This window comes from Oryx dammah, unplaced genomic scaffold (assembly GCF_014754425.2).
Source record: "Oryx dammah isolate SB20612 unplaced genomic scaffold, SCBI_Odam_1.1 HiC_scaffold_9, whole genome shotgun sequence".
In the NCBI taxonomy this organism is placed as follows: domain Eukaryota; kingdom Metazoa; phylum Chordata; class Mammalia; order Artiodactyla; family Bovidae; genus Oryx; species Oryx dammah.
The window spans coordinates 57,280,384-57,298,469 of NW_024070193.1; the positions used below are offsets into that span (position 1 = coordinate 57,280,384).

At 47.7% G+C, this 18,086-nt stretch overlaps 1 long non-coding RNA gene across 1 annotated transcript; it reads left to right on the forward strand.

The window, feature by feature from the left end:
• Positions 1-8,924: 8,924 nt before the first annotated feature.
• LOC120867886 lies at positions 8,925-13,901 on the forward strand. The gene is made up of 2 exons (XR_005722055.1): positions 8,925-11,488; positions 11,588-13,901. It is a non-coding gene; the product is annotated as an uncharacterized LOC120867886 (long non-coding RNA).
• The last annotated feature ends 4,185 nt before the right edge of the window (positions 13,902-18,086 follow it).

Sequence of the window (18,086 nt, forward strand, 5' to 3'; positions counted from 1 at the left end):
CTATGCCTCCACAGATCCTGTGCAGAGTTTCTGACCCTTTCTCAGCCCTTCTGACAGTGGACACCATTCCTATATTTCCCGCATTGCTTCGCCTCCGAGACTGCGCTCCACGCAGCCTGTCACGGAGGGTCCTGTTCTCGCCTCTCTGCTGACACTCAGCTCCTCGGAGCATCAGGGGCTGGGGACAGGTGTGTTGCCTCTGTGCAGCTATGGCTTTCTCTCTTTCAGTTTTGCAATCCCAGCATCTAAGGAAGGGCCTGATGTGCTGAATGGACACGCCCAGTCAGGAGTCACAGACGGCTATTTGCTGGGTACCCACTGTGTGCCAGGCCTGGTGCTGGAACAGTGAGTGCGCCCAGGAGTGAACAGCTCTCCGTCACATCTGCCACAACAGTGAGAAACACACAGTCCAGGGTGCCTCCTCCTGCAGGAACTAAGGTCCAGATGTGAGGACAGAGAGACCAGGACACGTAGTTCTAAGTCAAAGAGAAAGCTGTAGGGATTTGAGCAGGAAACCAACCTGCTTTAACTTGAGGGCAGACGAAAACATGATAATATATTCACTCTAGTAGAGATGAGAGTTCCTTGGCAGGTCTACGTTTTAAAACATCAGGGCTACATCACATTCATCCTCAGATTATCTGCTCAGCAGATGGGAAATGCATCATTAATTTCATTTTATTAGTGGAGAAAACTAAGAATTCTGAATTTCAGAAGCAGATGCCATGTCTTAGACTAGAGGGTCTTCAAGTGCCAGCTCTGTGCTTGGGCAAGTCGCTTGTTATGGGCCTCAAATTTCCACCTGGAAAAACGTGGGAGGCCACCCATTGCAATCAAGTTTCCTAATTCTCGGGGTCTCATATGGCAAATCAGAATCAGGGGCAAGTCCTCTGCCCCCCTCTTCCTGTATGTAAGCAACAAATTGCAACATTTTCTCTGTATTTTCTTTTCAAATTGTTCTTGTTCAGTCGCTAAGTCGTGTCCAACTCTTTGTGACCCCATGGACTGCAGCCAGCCAGGCTTCCCTGTCCTTCACTATCTTCCAGAGTTTGCTCAAATTCATGTCCATTGAGTGGGTGGTGCCACCCACCCAACCATCTCATCTTCTGTCACCCCCTTCTCCTCCTGCCCTCAATCTCTCCCAGCATTAGGGTCTTTTAAAATGAGTCAGTTCTTTGCATCAGTTGGCCGAAGTATTGGAGTTTAGGAAATCAATGCAAAAAACAATTCCAGGTTCTTGGATAAGCTCACTGTCTGTCTCTGTCTGGCTCTCTTTTTCTCTTTCCCTCTATTTCTCTCTTTTTTTCCCTTCTCTTCCTGCCCCTTTCCCTCCCCACAACTCTCTGCCCAAAGAGAAGTTACACTGGTTGTCTTGTCTCTCATGTCCATTCCTCTGGGTCAGGTAACAGTACCTTGATTTTTACCCCATGAACTCTACCCCTTCCAAAGGACACAATTTACCAGAACCTCTTATATGGATACCCACTCTCCCAGAGAAGCTGATATCTGACCTGAGGAAGGCCTGTTAGACAGCTTTCCATGGTTTCTGCTCATCAGAGTAACAGAAAGGAAAAAAAAAAGTTGGAACTTACTCTTCTTATGTCTGTGCCCTCAGGAGACTATTCATCATCCTCTATTACTTGGAGCTTCTGAGAGTCCCTGGCTTCAGGATTTCCCCAAAATCAGTTTTATCACTTTTACTTTGATCCCCTGATTATCTTGCAATCTTACCATAAAATATCTTTTTGTTCAAATTAAAGTCAGTTTCTGTTGCTGGCAATCAAAGAGTCCTAAAAGGTATAACTTTTCATCTCAATTATTTCTTTAAGCCTTAAAATTTGCCACCTACTTCTAAGAAACCACAAATGTAATGAGTAAAAGCCAAGCAACATACTTGCTCTATTACTGTCTTGCATGTACCCCTGGGACCTGGGCTAGGAGCCGGGATCATCGCTCCTGGTCCTCCTTGGCTTTCCTGATGAAAGACTCACAGTCTGTTGACAAAACAGGATAACGGATATTTCCTTTCAAAGTCCTGCCCACCAGGAAAAGACTGGGGAATACCCCAAGATCCACAAAGTCAGAAACCAGTGTGATTGTAGAACAGTGTGTCTGTATCATTTCCAGTCCCACAACCCTTTGGGAAACCAAAAACTCTAGATGAACTTGGCCCCAATTCCTTCTTCTCCTCTTCAGATCCATGGACCACAACAGCAATAATAATCACCATAATAACTGCTGAGCAATCAGTAGCTATGATGCACTGAACAAGAACTTTACATGTTTTATCTCATTTAACCCATACAGTAACCATCAGTGTGGGCACTATTATTACCCTATTTTAAAGATGAAGAGACAGATTTAAAAAGGGTAGGATTGAGAGCTTCCCTGGTGGTCCGGTGGCTAAGACTACATGTTCCCAATGCCAGAGGTCACAGTCCCATCCCTGGTAAGGGAACTAGATTCCATATGTCACAACTTAAGACCCAATGCAGCCAAAATAAAATAAATAAATACAATTTTTTTTTAATGATTAAAAAGTAGGATCTTCTCTGAGGTTAGTAGCTAGTGAAAGACAGAGCCAAGATCAAATGTGGTCTGTGATTTCAATCTTCATCAGAAAGCCCACAATGATCACAGTGGTATCCTGTCTAATATGGGCAGGTTTCTGCTCCTGTGCTTGAAATCAGAGTTCTCCTGGCGGGCACAAGGCAGAAAAGAGAAGGCTTCCACTACTTTTCTTGCCAGGAGCAAACACCCACGGGGTTAAACATCAGAGTGAACTGTCCTGATTTTATCAATTGCCTCTTCTCAACTTGCCACTTGAGACTCTGCTGTCCTCTGTGTACTGACAAACCCTGTCTTACCAGGAGCAGGAATGCTTTTCAGGACAAAATAGAGAAGCAGACTATCACTCCCCACAAGTTCACATCACTCAAGAGCTTTGCCAAAGTTGTAACTCCCACAGGGCTCAGGGCAATGCGGTGCAGAGCCCAGGGACCTCCGTCTAGGACTCTAGGAGCTGATCCTCCCTGCCGGGAACAGGGCAAACGGTTAAGCTGAGGCTAAATCTAGATCCTAAATACCCCTTCAAAGAAACTTTCAACTGTTAAAAAAAAAGTCTCAAGCCCTAGGAGGCTAGAATGGAAAACACCGACATGTTACACATTCGTTCAACAAAACTGGATGAAATTAGCTAACAGTATCGCACTCATGTTAATTTCTTTATTGTAATATACAGGTCATGATTAAGTAGGATATGAACATTAGGGAAGATTGGTACAGGGAACTCCTGGTCTTATCTCTGCAACTTTCCTATAAATTATTTCAAAACAAAAGGCTCTAAAAAATGGACCGGATCACAGACTCCCGACAGCATCCTCTGTGAGACTGACGATTTAGGTCAGTGTCACTGATGGGATGCAGGACGGTGAGTATCTTGGGTTATGTCCATCAGCGAAGTATCACTGGGAGCAATAGCATGGATCTCTCCAGTCCAAATTACAAGAATAACGTTTCCTGCACACCAAGCCTTTAATGAGAGCTGAACACGTAAGAGTTTGGTCAGGATATCTCATAGCAGTGCCATAAATACACACTTCTATACAGAACATCACAGTAAATGGTTTGTGTGTGTGGAAGAAGAGAGGAATGCATGAAGCCAAAGCAGCAAGAAAGGATCATTTACGCGGCTCCCCTGGGGCCAGTGGAAGAACCCACACATTTGTGAAAGCAACTTGGTAACACGGATGGAGTAAGAAACCCGGGGGGGTTAGCCCTCAATACAAGGACATTTTCAAGAAACTTTTCCAAACAAAGTTTGGGAAATACCTATCTGAAAGTTACTGAGCACAAGCAAAGCATTTCAGAAAGGTTTTAAAAGCCACTGAAGGAATGGAACGTGATAGCCTAAGGAAACTCTCCAAGAAAGTTTCGAGAATGGTCCCATCCAGAGTTGAGAACACTTTCAAGGACCTGGAGGTCTCTGGCTCAAAGAGAGAGACTGCTTAATCTTCGTCTGCAAGACTGGAAGAAAAGAGCCTGCCCAGGTGAGGGAAACTCCTTTCAAACACGAGGAAGAGGTTCTGGAGGTGATGACTGAGGAAACCTCTCCCTAGGCGCCCACAGGGGTCGCCACTTTATCTCTGGACGTCATCACCAGAAGAGGAGACTGCCTTTTCCAGGGCTCAAGGTAAGCCTGCCTTCAAGCCCAGGGGACTGGCTGATTTGGGGTCCTCCCCAGTGCGTGGAGTCAGAGCCTACACAGCAGGCAGCTGCCACGGCATCTCCCTGAAGAGCAGCTGCTAGAGAGGAATCGGGCCTTGTTATTCTAGAGGCAGAAGGCACCCGTCACGTCATGAACTCTGGTGCAAAAAATCCCTAGACTGATCCAGTTTTCTAACCTTCCTTCCTATTTCAGAGACTTTCAGCGGACGTATGACCTGAACCTGCAATTTCGGAGACAAGCAGGTCTGGCATGAAGCTCTGACTTCTTTTCCAAGAAGACAACTGGGGTAAACTCGGGAGAAAATAAAAGCATGGCCCCAAACCAGGATCTTGAAATAAATGCCCTGCACTTTGGGGGTGGGGGAAGATTTAAAATAAATAATACAGTATTCAAAATTCATTTATTACACTCATGAACAAGAAGCAAAAATAAGCATCCAATACATTATATTTGTACATTACTGTGTTTAAATCCTACTGTGATTGTCTCCCCAGTTTCACCCCAAGCAGCTACCACATTCCACTTTATCCTAGTTTGTCTTCCATTTATATCTTAGCAGAATAATTTGATCAGACACCCAAAAATGCTTCCCGCTAATGAAACCAGGATTTGCTAAGAAAAATCAATGTATAACCTGCCTTAGTAGACATCAAAGACAGAAAGAGTTCATTATTAAAGTCTGAGACACAGCCACCATCCTCAGATCTTAGAAGGACTGGTAGGAGAGTAGCAGATAATAGCGATTATCTGGGTTAACTCAGCTGATTTCTGGGTAAAGAGAAGGATGGCAACATGATTTTTTAAGGCAAACACCTGGAGGCAAAAAAAAAAGAGTATTTGTTTCCACCACAAGAAATTGCAGACATACAGAAAGTCAGTCACATCAGTGGAATACTCAAATTTCTGCACATGCTAATTAGTGACACGTAATCAACCCACTTTCCGTCCTCTCTCCACCTACTCTAGCATATATCATGCATGGGCTTCCTCAGTCCCCACAACCCGCAGAACATCATACAGCTTGCATGGCGCATCAGAGGGAAACAAATAAACAGGGATTTTTTGCTGATGGCAGGAATTTCTCATGCTCAGGGCATATGAACCAGCAACGTGGAAATGGCAACACAGGCTGTATATTTTAATGACTGCCCACATCTATTTTGTAAAAGAGACTTACAGTTCAATTAGATAACACGCTGCTCAGTTATGGTTATTTCATGAAACTGAGCACAGTCATTTCATGTGGTAAATACGCAGTCATGACAGAATTAGAGATTCATCAAATCAAATGTGACTGAAAAGCTGAGGACATTAGAATATTAAAATTCCTCATAGTTCTGCAATGTAACTCCTATACGCATCACCCTTGCCCAGTCTAGAGTGTGTTCAAATGCCAGTTCCTTGGGAGAATGTCATGTTAAGTTACAATATAGATTTTCCTAGATAAACCACAATCTCAAGCCTTAGCTCAGTAATCCAAATGCAAAACAAAATTTTGAAGATGTGCAAATAAAACCCTGTAAAGGGGAGCCAGTCTCCAAGTACAGAGAGGCATCATCCAATGTGATCCCAGCATATTTTGGATGTTGTTTAGTCCACTCACACCTTCGGAAAGGTGCAACCGAAGCCCAGGCAATCTCCAAGGAGGAACACATCATGACTTGAGTTCTTTTCTCACCAGGAACAGGGGCTGTTTTCTTGAACACTTCCTCAAGTGAGCCACAGTTAGAAAGTATTTCCACTGACTCCTCTTTGGTTCCAATATTCTAATTTGTTGAACCAACTTTTCCCCAACATTCGCAGCCACTTTCAAAATGTATTAAGAAACACATGTACAGACTTTGCCGAGACATGACTGGCCGACACCAGCATTCACAAAACTCAACTCCAAGTGTGCACGGAGAAAGAACACCCTGCTCAGGGACCAAGTTGGAACTACACTCTAAGAACGTTAACCCAAGGCATTATTTTCTATGCCACTTTCTCTCCCTTACAATGTTTTCAACAGGAAAAAACATCAGCACCAGAGAAAAGCATTTGAGCCATTTCTTCCTGGAACCCAATTACCTGAGGAGCTCCTCACTCCACAGTCAGTAGCCTCTATCCTCGGGTCTACAATGACACAGCAGGGCTACAAAAGGTGTCCAGGGCTCACCTGCCGCCAGGCCCCTGGTCCCTGCCCTTCCCAGGCACGAGGATGCCAGGGGAGGAGCAAAGCAGGACCTCTAGCTTGGAGCTGGGTGAGGCAGAGCTCTCCCTTCTGCAGAAGAGCCAAACTTTGCTCCCACCGTTGTCATCTTTAGGTTGATGTCACCTCCCTACAAGGAGTCTCGGAAGCACTTGGCAGCTCCAGAAAACACGCTTCGCTTTGACCTACATCATCCGCACAAGCCTTGGCTACACGGTGTGGGGGAGCACCGGTCCTCAACCCCGCTCTCCCGGGATGCTGCGCCCTGCCTGGCATCGCATCGCCTGGACCAGGAGACTTTTCTCTGCACAAACACTTGACGACGGAAACCAGGACGGACTTTGCACACGCCTTCCAGGTCAGAAAGTCACTCTCACCCACTGATCCCACATCATCTCACACCTTCCCCACATCTGCAACCCCCACTGCCACCCCCACCTGGACGAGAGAGGGGGTGGGGGAGTGGAGGGGTTAAAGTGACAGCTATTACCAGAGCGTCTTGGTTTTGTTCACAAGGTGTCACAGCGCCAACGCGGGGACCTACCTTGCTCTCGCCCTTGTCGCCGCTGGGTCTCGCCTCGGGATCGTCGCTGTCCTCTGCGCCGGCACTCTCGCCGGGCGGTTCATCCGGAGCCGGATGCTGCGGAGGCAGCGGCTGGGGTTGGGGCTGGGGCGGCTGTGACGGCGCCTGGCAGGCTCCTCCAGCCCCCTGGGAGCGGGGGATGGGCTCCGGGCGCGGAGAAACTCCCTCCACATCCATCTCCATCTTCCCATTCACTGGAGGGCAAGACAAAAGCGGAGCGCAGACTTGGCAGCGGCGCCCGGCGGCGGCTTAGCTGCCCGCGGCACGCATGGCTCGCCGAGGAGGGGCCGCCTCTTGCGCGCCCTCCCTCCCGCCAGCCTTCGCCCGCGCGCCCCGCAGCGCTGCTCGCTGCTTGGCTCGGGCACCGGCAGCGCCGGCCCGGGGAGCGCGAGCAGCGGGGGGCTGCGCGTCCTCGGAGTGGTGGCCTTCGGGCGCCCCCGGCAGTCCCGCTAAGCCGAGCGCATCCCGGCGGTGGCGACGCCTCCCAGCCGCGCGCCCAGCCCGGCCTCCAGATCCTCGACGCTTTCCAGCCTCTCCGGGGGCCGCTCGGCGTCTCCCCTCCCCTCCGCCTCGGAACAAAGTTACTGGAAGAACAAGCACGTCTCCGGGACCTGCTGGCGAAACTGACAGGAGAGGGGCCGCTCAGGTGTAAGTGAAACCCACCAGCCCCGCCCGCCGACCAGGCTCCGACCCCTCACCCCGCCCTCTCCGGGCGAGGCAGGCAGGGCTGGGCGACCTGTGCCGGGCGACGGCGGAGCCCTGGGAGGAGGGGAGTCGGCGGGGGGGGGGGGGGGCTGGCGGCCAGGGCCCCCCACCCCAACCCCTGGTGACCCCCGCCGCCACGGCGGCCTGGGCCCCTCCCTCGCTCCCTCCCGCGGCCGTGCGTGTCCCCAGGATCACCCCTCCCACGCGCACAGAGCATCCCCGCGCTCCCGTGGCCCCAAGCCGCCCTCAGCGCCGGAGGGCGAGGACCGGCAGGCGGTGGCAGAGGCCAGGCGGCAGTCCACCTACCCTCGCCTCGGGGTCGCGGGCGGCACCCGCAAGGGGTGAGGTCCCGCGCCCAGGGCGAGGACGCGAGTCCGGCGGCTAGCCTGAGTTCCACGTAAAGGTCTGCAGCGGAGGGGTGGGCGATGGGAGGGTAGCGGGGGCTGGGGGAGTGCGGAGAGAGAGGCGAGGGGTCGCGGCCGGGCATTGGCCGCCAGGTGCCCCCCGTGGGCGCCAGCTTGCAGTCACCCCTCTGCACTGGAAGGGCGCCCGTCTCCAGGCAGGGATACGCCGAGGGGCGGGGACCCCGGGCCGGGCGGTGGCCTGCATCTGTAAATCCAGAGAGACGGATGGGGAGGACAAGGCTATTCTTAGGAATTCTTAGAGCGGGGCTCACCGACAGTCGGCTGATTAGGACGACTTCTACACTAACGCTCCTTGGTCCTGGGGAGCAGTTTACAACTCCGCAGGAACTGCCAAGGCCAAGGCGACTCTGCACGCCCAGAAGGGACCTTCCAGAAGCTGTGGAGAGAAGTAGAGGATTATTAAGAAGCTGTTTAATAGTAAATAGAGCTATTGTTCTGGGCTTTGAGTTCCATAATGCCCCCACATGGATCAGCAGATAATGAACTCTCCGTGCCTTTCTAAGTAGAGCTTAGCTTCCCCCACCACCCCCACCGCCTATATGATGTATCACAGACTGCTCGCCTCCTGAAACTGGAAAGCGGTCTTGTGACTGCTTTGCATTACTTAAAGACAACTTTGACAATTTCAAGACATACCGCCCAAATAGTGGCAGTTACACAAGGACATATTATGTCTTATCCCTCAGTGCAATTGATAGAAGTTAGTGAAGTGAAGTTCCTCAGTCATGTCGGACTCTCTGCGACCCCATGAACTGTGGCCTGTCACGTTCCTCTGTCCATGGGATTTTCCAGGCAAGAATACTGGAGTGGGTTGCCAACTGCTCCTTTAATCAGCGCACACCGTCAATCTGGATAATGCAATGTGAACGGGCGTTTGAAAAGAAAAGTTTAGGGGTGAAATTATTCTTTTTCTTCAGAATTATGAAAAATTAGATTTCAAGCTCATTTTCTAAATTGGGAGTTTGTTCAAAATAACACGAGCTTGCTTAAGTCTGACATTCGCTATACTTTTTAAGTGACATTATGACCTCTCATGCGATAATGTGCCAGCCAAGAAAATATAGAGCTTCTGCCTTTAAAGAAGTCACTCTCCCTTTCCTCCCCAGTACATTGTAATCAATCAATCCTTGCAGTATTTTTATAATGGTAAATTAGATGATCTGTGTAAAGTGCTTAGCAAAGTGCCTTAGGGCATAGGGAACACTCAGTGCCTGTTTTACTGAAAATAGTAAGATGATAGAAATTCACCACGAGCAATCCTCTGAGGATCTTGATTTAGGAAGAAGAAATTGCCAGTTTAATTAATCTTTTTTCTATAAATTATTCTAAAAGATATTTAGGATCTTCAAAGAATGAAGCCCCTTCTGAAGGCAGGAAGAAAGTCAGTGGTATTCTGTGCAACAAAGTTCTAAATTTGACAGATTTTCCTTTTACGTTGTAGAAATAAAAATTTATATGTCAGTTCCAACAGGAGCTGGAATAACTGGCTGGAAGGTTATTATTCTTCCATGCTTGTTACTTCCAAAATATGTTTGTGAACTTCAATGAAGAGCAAATCAAAACAAAGATACAATACTTCGACTGAATTTGTTCTAGATTTAGGCAAGTGCTTGTACAGCCTCCCATTGTTAAAGGCAAATATTTTTCCTTTCTCTGCCCTTCTATTTTTTGGGGGACACAGATTTTTTTTTTTTTTTGCGTCTGTCATAAGTAAATACGGGCTCAGAAAATATATTACATTTCAAAACTGTTGATTGCACCTAATTATGCATGTAAATTGCTACTTCAAGCTTGCAGACAGCTTGCAACATTTTGAAAATTTTGCCCTGGTAGTCATCTGAGGTATTTATGTTACTATTTTGCTTTTGCCTTAAATGACTTCACTTCCCCACAAGCTTTCTATTAATGATGGAGCTATGAATAATTCTGACCTTTTGGTATCTTTCTTTTGGATGATTCTAGTGAGCAAATCAGCACTTTCAACAAAATCACCATTATGATTATTTATACCAGACCACTTGATTTTTTGAATCACTGAAATGAGATTTACAAGAAGGTGTCCTGAAGAGTCATCTAGTCTTTTGTTACTCAAAATGTCATCAACAGACAAGCAGCGTCCCACCACCTGTACTGTTTGAAATACTGGGTCTCAGGCCCGGTCCTAGGCTGACAGCATCAGGGTCTACATTTTAACACAACTTCTTCAAGTGATCCTTACCACAGTCCCTACCAATCAAGTTGGAGAAGCTCTGATCTAACACACAGCATAGTTGGCCTTTCTCCTTTATAATTCTTTAGCACTGTTCCTCTAAAATACCACTTGGAAAGAAAAACACAATATGAGATGCAGTTTTGTTTTGGTCAAGACATTACAGTCCCTTCTTACTCTCCCCTCACCACCAAGGATCTGAGACCTGAATGTTTCATGATGAAAAATTACATCAAATAAAAATGAACCTATGCTATATATCTCTGGTAATGAATTAGAAGTGTATACTTTTCTAAAATCAAAAAATGAACTAACCTGAAAGGGGACTTCTACTTTACCTTGAATAACCGTTAAATGCAAACTTGTGGAACTTAGTCCTTAAAAACTTGGTTAATTCTTGACTTCAGACGTGGAAGTCCAGTGTCCACTCTGCTGGTATTATTGACTGATACCTTCTGTTACAATGCAGGCAGAAACCACTGTTGGTGCCTGTGCCATGACAGTCAAAGCTACAATAATTAGGTGTGCAAATGGACTAAATTATATGCCACAATATTTTTAGAAATTAACGCTTATTGCTTTAAAAACACTTTTTTAAAGCACATGTACACAGATCAATAAATGGTTACTTTTAAAGGCTACCTGGAACAGTGTTCTCACCTGTAATGTACATGAAATTACCAGGCATATGTCCCTGGAAGGCAGATTAGAACTCAGTAGGATGGGCGCCTAAGAATCTGCATCTCTAACAAACTTCCAGATGAGGCCAGTGTTTCTGGTCCTCAGACCTAATAGACTTGCTTTACTTCCATCAACGGTTCTCAAATTTTAATCAGTTGGCGAGCTTTCTTAAAGTCTTCAGTGACTAGATTATACCCCAGACAAGTTAAAATAGAACCTCTGGGGTTGAGTTCTAGGTCTCAGGGGTGTTTGGACCCCAGCTGATTATGACATGCAGCCAGGACTGGGAATCAGTGATGTCGATCTGTGCTTCTTCAATTGTCATTTCCAAGACCAAGGCAGTAGCATCTCCAGGGGATGGATAAGAATGCTGACTCTCAGGCACCACTCCAGCCCAGTCAGTCCTGGGTCAGCCCTGGGTCAGTCTCTGCACTCTAAGCTCTCCAAGTGGTGCCTCCGCACATCTCAGGTTTGAGAAGCACAGCTCTAGTGTAGCCCATGGGCCATGGGGATGGCATGCCAATAGCTACAAACTGATGGTAATTCCTTCCCACTTGGCTCTTCACAGATCGTCACATATGCCCAGAAGCTTTCAGGTAAAGTTCCCATTGAGGAGAGAAATCCACAAGCATCCCTGGCTGTTCTAACGACCCTGTGGTTGGCAGTGCTGTTCAGCAGGACTTCGAGCAGCGACAGAAACATGCTGTGTCTGCGCTCTTCGATAGGCTGCCACTGGCCACTGCGCCTCCAGGATGGCCCTCGTGACCGGGAAACTGTTTCCACTGGAGTTCATTTGATTGCTCTAAACGTAAATGGCCTCCTGTGGTTGCTGCCCACCCCCCACCCCCACTCCCTTTACTGGACAGAGCAGCTCCAGAGTCATCACCCTTCCTCAGCCCTTTTTCAAACTCCCAGGTTGAACCCAGGCCCCCCGCCCCAACCCCGCAGCTTGTGTACTTATTAATCCCCAGTGAATGTGCTGAGATGACAAACATCTGCCTCGCTGCCTCATCTGCATAATAAGTAACATTATGCTTATTATTTTGAATGAGAGGAGTTTAACTTGAATTAAATCCCATCAAAAGTTGTCAAAACCTTTTTCATAGTATTCATAATCACGTAGCTTGAATTTTACAGCCTTTTCAAACAGCAGCAGACATGGGGCGCGTTTAGAACTGCCTTGAGAGACAAAAAGTTGCAAATGGATTCAGCGTATAAGACACAGAAAAACACCCCCTCCCCAGCATTTTATTGGTGCACCTCCGGAAGTTCCTTAAATTCAGAGGGTGTCTGTGTTGAAAATAAATACCAAAACCTGAAGATTCCTCTCGCAATGGGTGATGAGATACAAACAAAGGAAGGATCAAGGAGTCAAGGAGCCAGAGGATGGCTAATGAAATTCAAACTAGAAATGCACTCAGGGATGTCCCCGGCAGCCCAGTGGTTAAGACTTCATTTTCCAACACAGGGAGTACAGGTTTGATCCCTAGTTAGGAAACTAAGATCCCACAGGCAGAAAAACCAAGACATAAAACAGAAGCAATATTGTACAAACTCATTAAAAGATTTTTTTTTAAAAGGAAAACAAATCCACTCAACAGCTACCTTGAATGTGACTATCTAATCTGTGGAATCGATGGGCAGGGAGATGGGAGGGGCAGTGAGGGGACAAAAATACACATAGTTTGAAACAGGCACTAGCTCCATGGAGCCTTTCTTTCTCCAGGCTGAGAAGATCAGCACAACCACCCACATTCATAACAGCACCACCTCCAGGCAGGCTCCCAGGAACCCCATGGAAAGGGCAGTGATCAAGAAAGAGATAATTCGGGGGACACGATTTTAACTGACACATCTCAGAAAACAAATAGCAAATCCCTACTTAACAGGGAGGAGGATGTTGTTAAACTAAAGTCAGCTCTTCCCTTTGATTGAGAAAGTGAGTTAACACAAGCTGCCTCATATCAAGAGGCCAACACCAGGAAGACATTTCATTATCTCTGCCTTCCAGCTCCAGTTTGGTATCATGTGATGTAAGATTATGGCCACAAAGAAACGTGTAGCCAAGGGCAACAGCCTCAATGCTGAGGATGGTCACTTCTTAGCAACCGAAACCAATAAATAGAGAAACTCCAGGGGACTCTAGACAACAGGCTTTCGGAAGTTTGGCTCAAAGGCCATTCAGCACTCACCCTGACCCTCATTCAGGCACATAAGCCGCCTGCCCTCACCCAGGGTCTCCATGCCTTCACAAACGGAGGGTGAGTTTCTTCATTATCCACATCAATCCAGCTCAGAAGAGAGTGGCAAGAGCAACAATGAAAGAAGAAGAAAATATTCACTCCCTTCATTGGTGGCCTAAAATCCTGTGTTCACATAGCTTCACAGAGACCCTGCCTAACAATATAGTGAATTAAAATTAAGTCACAAGCCCCAGTTGTTGTTTTAGGCAATGTTTGGAGGATTCTACATCCTTCACTTGCCCAAACACATTTGGGCCAACGCATTTTTCTTGGCTAAATTTACAGGTTTAGTCTATGAACATAAGAAATCCCAGGGATTTGGGACTTCGACCTGAAAATATTCCAGGAGATTGCAGTATTAAGAGCAGAGGCCCAGGGACTTCCCTGTTGGTCCAGTGGTTAAGAATCCACCTTCAGAAGCAGGGGATGCAGGTTTGATCCCTGACTGGGGAACTAAGATCCCACATGCTTCAGAGTAACTAAGCCTCCACAATGAAACTAGAGAAACCCAGGTGCGGTAACTACTCAGGCCATGCACCACAACTCAGAGGGCCCACGCACAGCATCTAGAGAACCCACGCAGCACAGCTAGAGAAAGCCTGCACGCTGCAACAAAGACCTATACAGACCAAAAAAAAAGTGTAACTAACAGCAAAGGCCCAGCAATACGGAGGCAAGTCTGCTGAGAAGAGGGTCTGTGTGTCTTCCTGTCGCTTGTACAGAATGACAGCTTTGCTGAGTTGGTTAACTTGACCAGCGCCAGAATACCCCTTTACTGCTGATGAATCTGGGTGGGAGGAGGGAGCTGGTGTTTGTATGCAGGTGATCATATTGATGCTTTTGAACTGTGGTGTTGGAGAAGATTCTTGAGAGTCTCTTGGACTGCAAGGAGATTCAACCAGTCCATCCTAAAGGAGATCAGTCCTGAATATTCATTGGAAAGACTGATGCAGAAGCTGAAGCTCCAATACTTTGGCCACCTGATGCGAAGAACTGACTCATTGGAAAAAACCCTGATCCTGGGAAAGATTGAAGGCAGGAGGAGAAGGGGATGACAGAGGATGAGATGGTTGGATGGCATCACCGACTCGATGGATATGAGTTTCAGCAAGCTCCAGGAACTGGTGATGGACAGGGAGGCCTGGCGTGCTGCAGTCCATGGGGTCTCAAAGAGTCAGACATGGCTGAGTGACTGAACTGAACTGATAGTATTTCTGGATATCTGGACCAGACAGGACACATCCATCCAATCAGACACCTCTCCTGGAGCAGAGACAGGAGGAGAGTAGAGGCCGCAGGAGTGCATTATAAACTCCCTATGCCTGGAAAGAACGCGCAGAAGAAGAGAAGTGTTAATTGCCCCGAATGAGCTCAGCCTCACTCTCAGTTCCAGTCCCGTCTCCTGGCCCCCTCGCTGCCTGGTGCCCAGGTGGGAAAGCTCTGGGAGCCCACCCTGCACAGCTCCTCTTCCCGCCTCTTACATCCCTCACTGGTCCTGGGGGTCCCCAGACCACCAGCAGCTCTGCCAGCCCCATTCCCCTCAACTGTAGAACTCATTTACCGAGTGTTAGACATGATTGGCCAGAATTAACATTCGTCACGCCAGGCTCTCAGGAATTACACTCCTGCCCTCGTCCCCATTAGCATCAGACCCATATCAACTTGAGCAAACCAGAAATTTCACGGAGGTGTAAAGCTGGCAGAGGTGATGCTCTAGCAAGTGCCTTTTATCTTACAAGTGCCTAATAAATATTACATTTTCATAATTTGGCTTTTTAAATCAGAAATTATCTTTCATTCCCTCACATGGCTTATTTTAGAAGACGCACCTAATGCAGTGCCCTGCACATGTGAGGACTAAATAAATGTTTGAGAATGAATATTAAAGACCTTGTACGTGAAGGCTTAAAAATGACTTTGCATCTCATCTTGGAAAATTTAGTCTTCAGAAAAGTAAGACAAGAGACCGTTGGAAACTGTGCTTTCACCGTGGACTTCCCGTGGTCGTGTCTGGGTCAATGTCACTGAACCGCTGCAAGTGGGTAAGTCACTGCAACTTGGCACAGGGACCTTGTCTGAGTCTCCCTCTCCATTTTTCATGAATTGAGGAACTGGAAATCCCTTTCAGCCAAAAGACTCTGAGATAACAGCAGTAGGTATTTTCTGACCAATTAATTGCACACTGACTGGATCCACTAACCCAGGGATGGGGAATCCCTCTGTAGTTTCTAATGATACACGTTCATTTTCACCTATTAAGTAGCCAGTCTCGTGTAACTAAATCACTTTGCAGTACACCTGAAACTAACACAACAGTGTAAATCAACTCTACTCCAATATAAAATTAAAAGTTTTTTAAAATAGCAAGCCTCTTATTTCTAGACATGGCGGTTGGTCTCTGAGTCATCATGTCCTTTAGCTGTACTGTGGCTCTTCGTTTTAGAACCAGAGTATAAGTAACATGTGCAACTACAGTGATAATCAGGTAAGACATCTGGGGAATCGGGAATTTAAATGCAAATATGAAACACGGGAAACAATCCACAGAGACAGCAATAAACAGAATAAGCGAGTTCACAGGGAAACCCAGTATTGTGTGGGTGATGACCAGCAACACTCCCCTTAATGTATCTCCAGTGAAAAGAGAAGGACCACTCACGGTGAGAAAATTGAAATCTCCCTGGGTGATGTACACCTTTACAACAGTGCACACGTCTCTTAAGAATATCCTATGGCTTAGAAATGAAGGCCTTAAATGAGCACAAACTGCTGCTTCTGGCTTCCCTTTCAGGACGCAGGCTGCCAGCCCTCTGCTCTGTGGGCACAGTTGTGTTACATGTCACTGGTCACTGCCCCTGTGCAGCCCCCGCCTAAACCAATGCTTTTCTGGCTTCTGATCTGAGCCGCCCTGTGTTTCACACCGAACATCCCAGGAAGCTCCTCGGTCTTCGTTCCCTCTGTGTCCACTGACTGTCCCATCACAACTGTCCTTTTCACTCTTCTTTCCTTCCCCATCATCAAGAGACCTGTTCTCCATGTGACCTTCCTTCAGAGAGCTCACAAAACGTCCTTATCTTGGGGAACGGCATCACTGTCAATCAGCAGAAAGACCCAGCAGAGCCTCAGGCATCAATAGGCGGCAGCTCTTTTAATGACCCTGCCATCTCTCTGCAGAGCTGTTATGAGCCTCACGTTCTGCCCAGGGGAGCTCGGGTTCTGACAGGACGGGTGGCGGGACTAAAGCAGCACCCAGGCGGGGCAGAATAAGAGCTGGAGCCCAGGCCTGCCTGACTCGCGTCCGCACACCTGCGCATGTCCATGATGAGTGGGCTCAGCGCCCCACGGGAGAACCGTTGCTTGCGTCACTCTCACCCCTGTGGTGCACAGAGCTGGGCGGCGGTGACTCTCCGCGGACCAGGAGTCACGTGGCTTGGCTGGGCGCGCGGGGGCAGTGGCCACCACCGGGACCTCACTGGGAGCTGCTTGGGCTTCCTCACAGCGTGGAGGCCGGCTTCCAAGAGCAAGGAGCCTGCTGGAAGGAGGGGGGCACAGGGCATCTTTATGAGCGGGTCACAGTGTCACTCCTGCGGTGTTCCACTGGTCAGGCAAACACAAAGTCCCCCCAGCTCCAAGGGGAGGCTGCAGACACACCAGCTGTCAATGAGGAAGTGTCAAGATGCGAGAAGAGACTATAAGACAGGTGGAGACCCTGTGGCAGCTGTCAGTGGGAAAAACAAGATGCTGCTGCAGGATTCCTATACAAAGCCCACCTATTAATTTAAACTTTTATCTCTAAGCCCTGACATCTCTGCTGGAGCCAGTTCCAGAGTTCTGATTGTCTATTGCAATTTTTCAAAATAAAAATTCACAAAGCACTTTGTTAAAACCAGCTCTCAGTTGTTCTTCATAATTTGCATGAGCAGCTCTGCTCTTCCTCATCACCAGCACGGACCAGCTCACCTGAAGCTCTACCTCCTGTTTCTGGCTCCTGATAGGTAGGTGCCTGGTTGTATTTTTCCTACTTATCAAATAGCTTTTCATTAAGAAAATGGCAATCCACTGCAATATTCTTGCCTGGGAAGTCCATGGACAGAGGAGCCTGGCGGGCTACAGTCCATGGGGTCGCAAACAGTCAGATTGGATTCAACAACAACGTGGAATTGGCCTTGCCTTGGTATCGTCAGTAAGTGGTAGAGATTCAATAGTGTACACACACAGAGTAGGTTGCCATTTCCTCCTCCAGGGAATCTTCCCAACCCAGGGACCGAAGGGTTGGGAAGATTCCCTGGAGAAGGGAAAGGCTACCCACTCAAGTATTCTGGCCTGGAGAATTCCATGGACTGTATAGTCCATGGGGTTGAAAAGAGTCAGACACGACTGACTGACTTTCACTTCCATATACATATATAATATACTGTCTTTGCTCTCAAATAATTTTGAGGCTTATGCAGAAAAAAATAGACAAATCAACACAGTTACTACACGCATTCAGTTCAGTTCAGTCACTCAGTCGTGTCCGACTCTTTGCAACCCCATGAATCACAGCACGCCAGGCCTCCCTGTCCATCACCAACTCCCGGAGTTCACTAAGACCCATCGAGTCCGTGATGCCATCCAGCCATCTCATCCACTGTTGTCCCCTTCTCCTCCTGCCCCCAATCCCTCCCAGCATCAAAGTCTTTTCCAATGAGTTAACTCTTCGCATAAGGTGGCCAAAGTACTGGAGCCTCAGCTTTAGCATCATTCCTTCCAAAGAACACCCAGGGTTGATCTCCTTCAGAATGGACTGGTTGGATCTCCTTGCAGTCCAAGGGACTCTCAAGA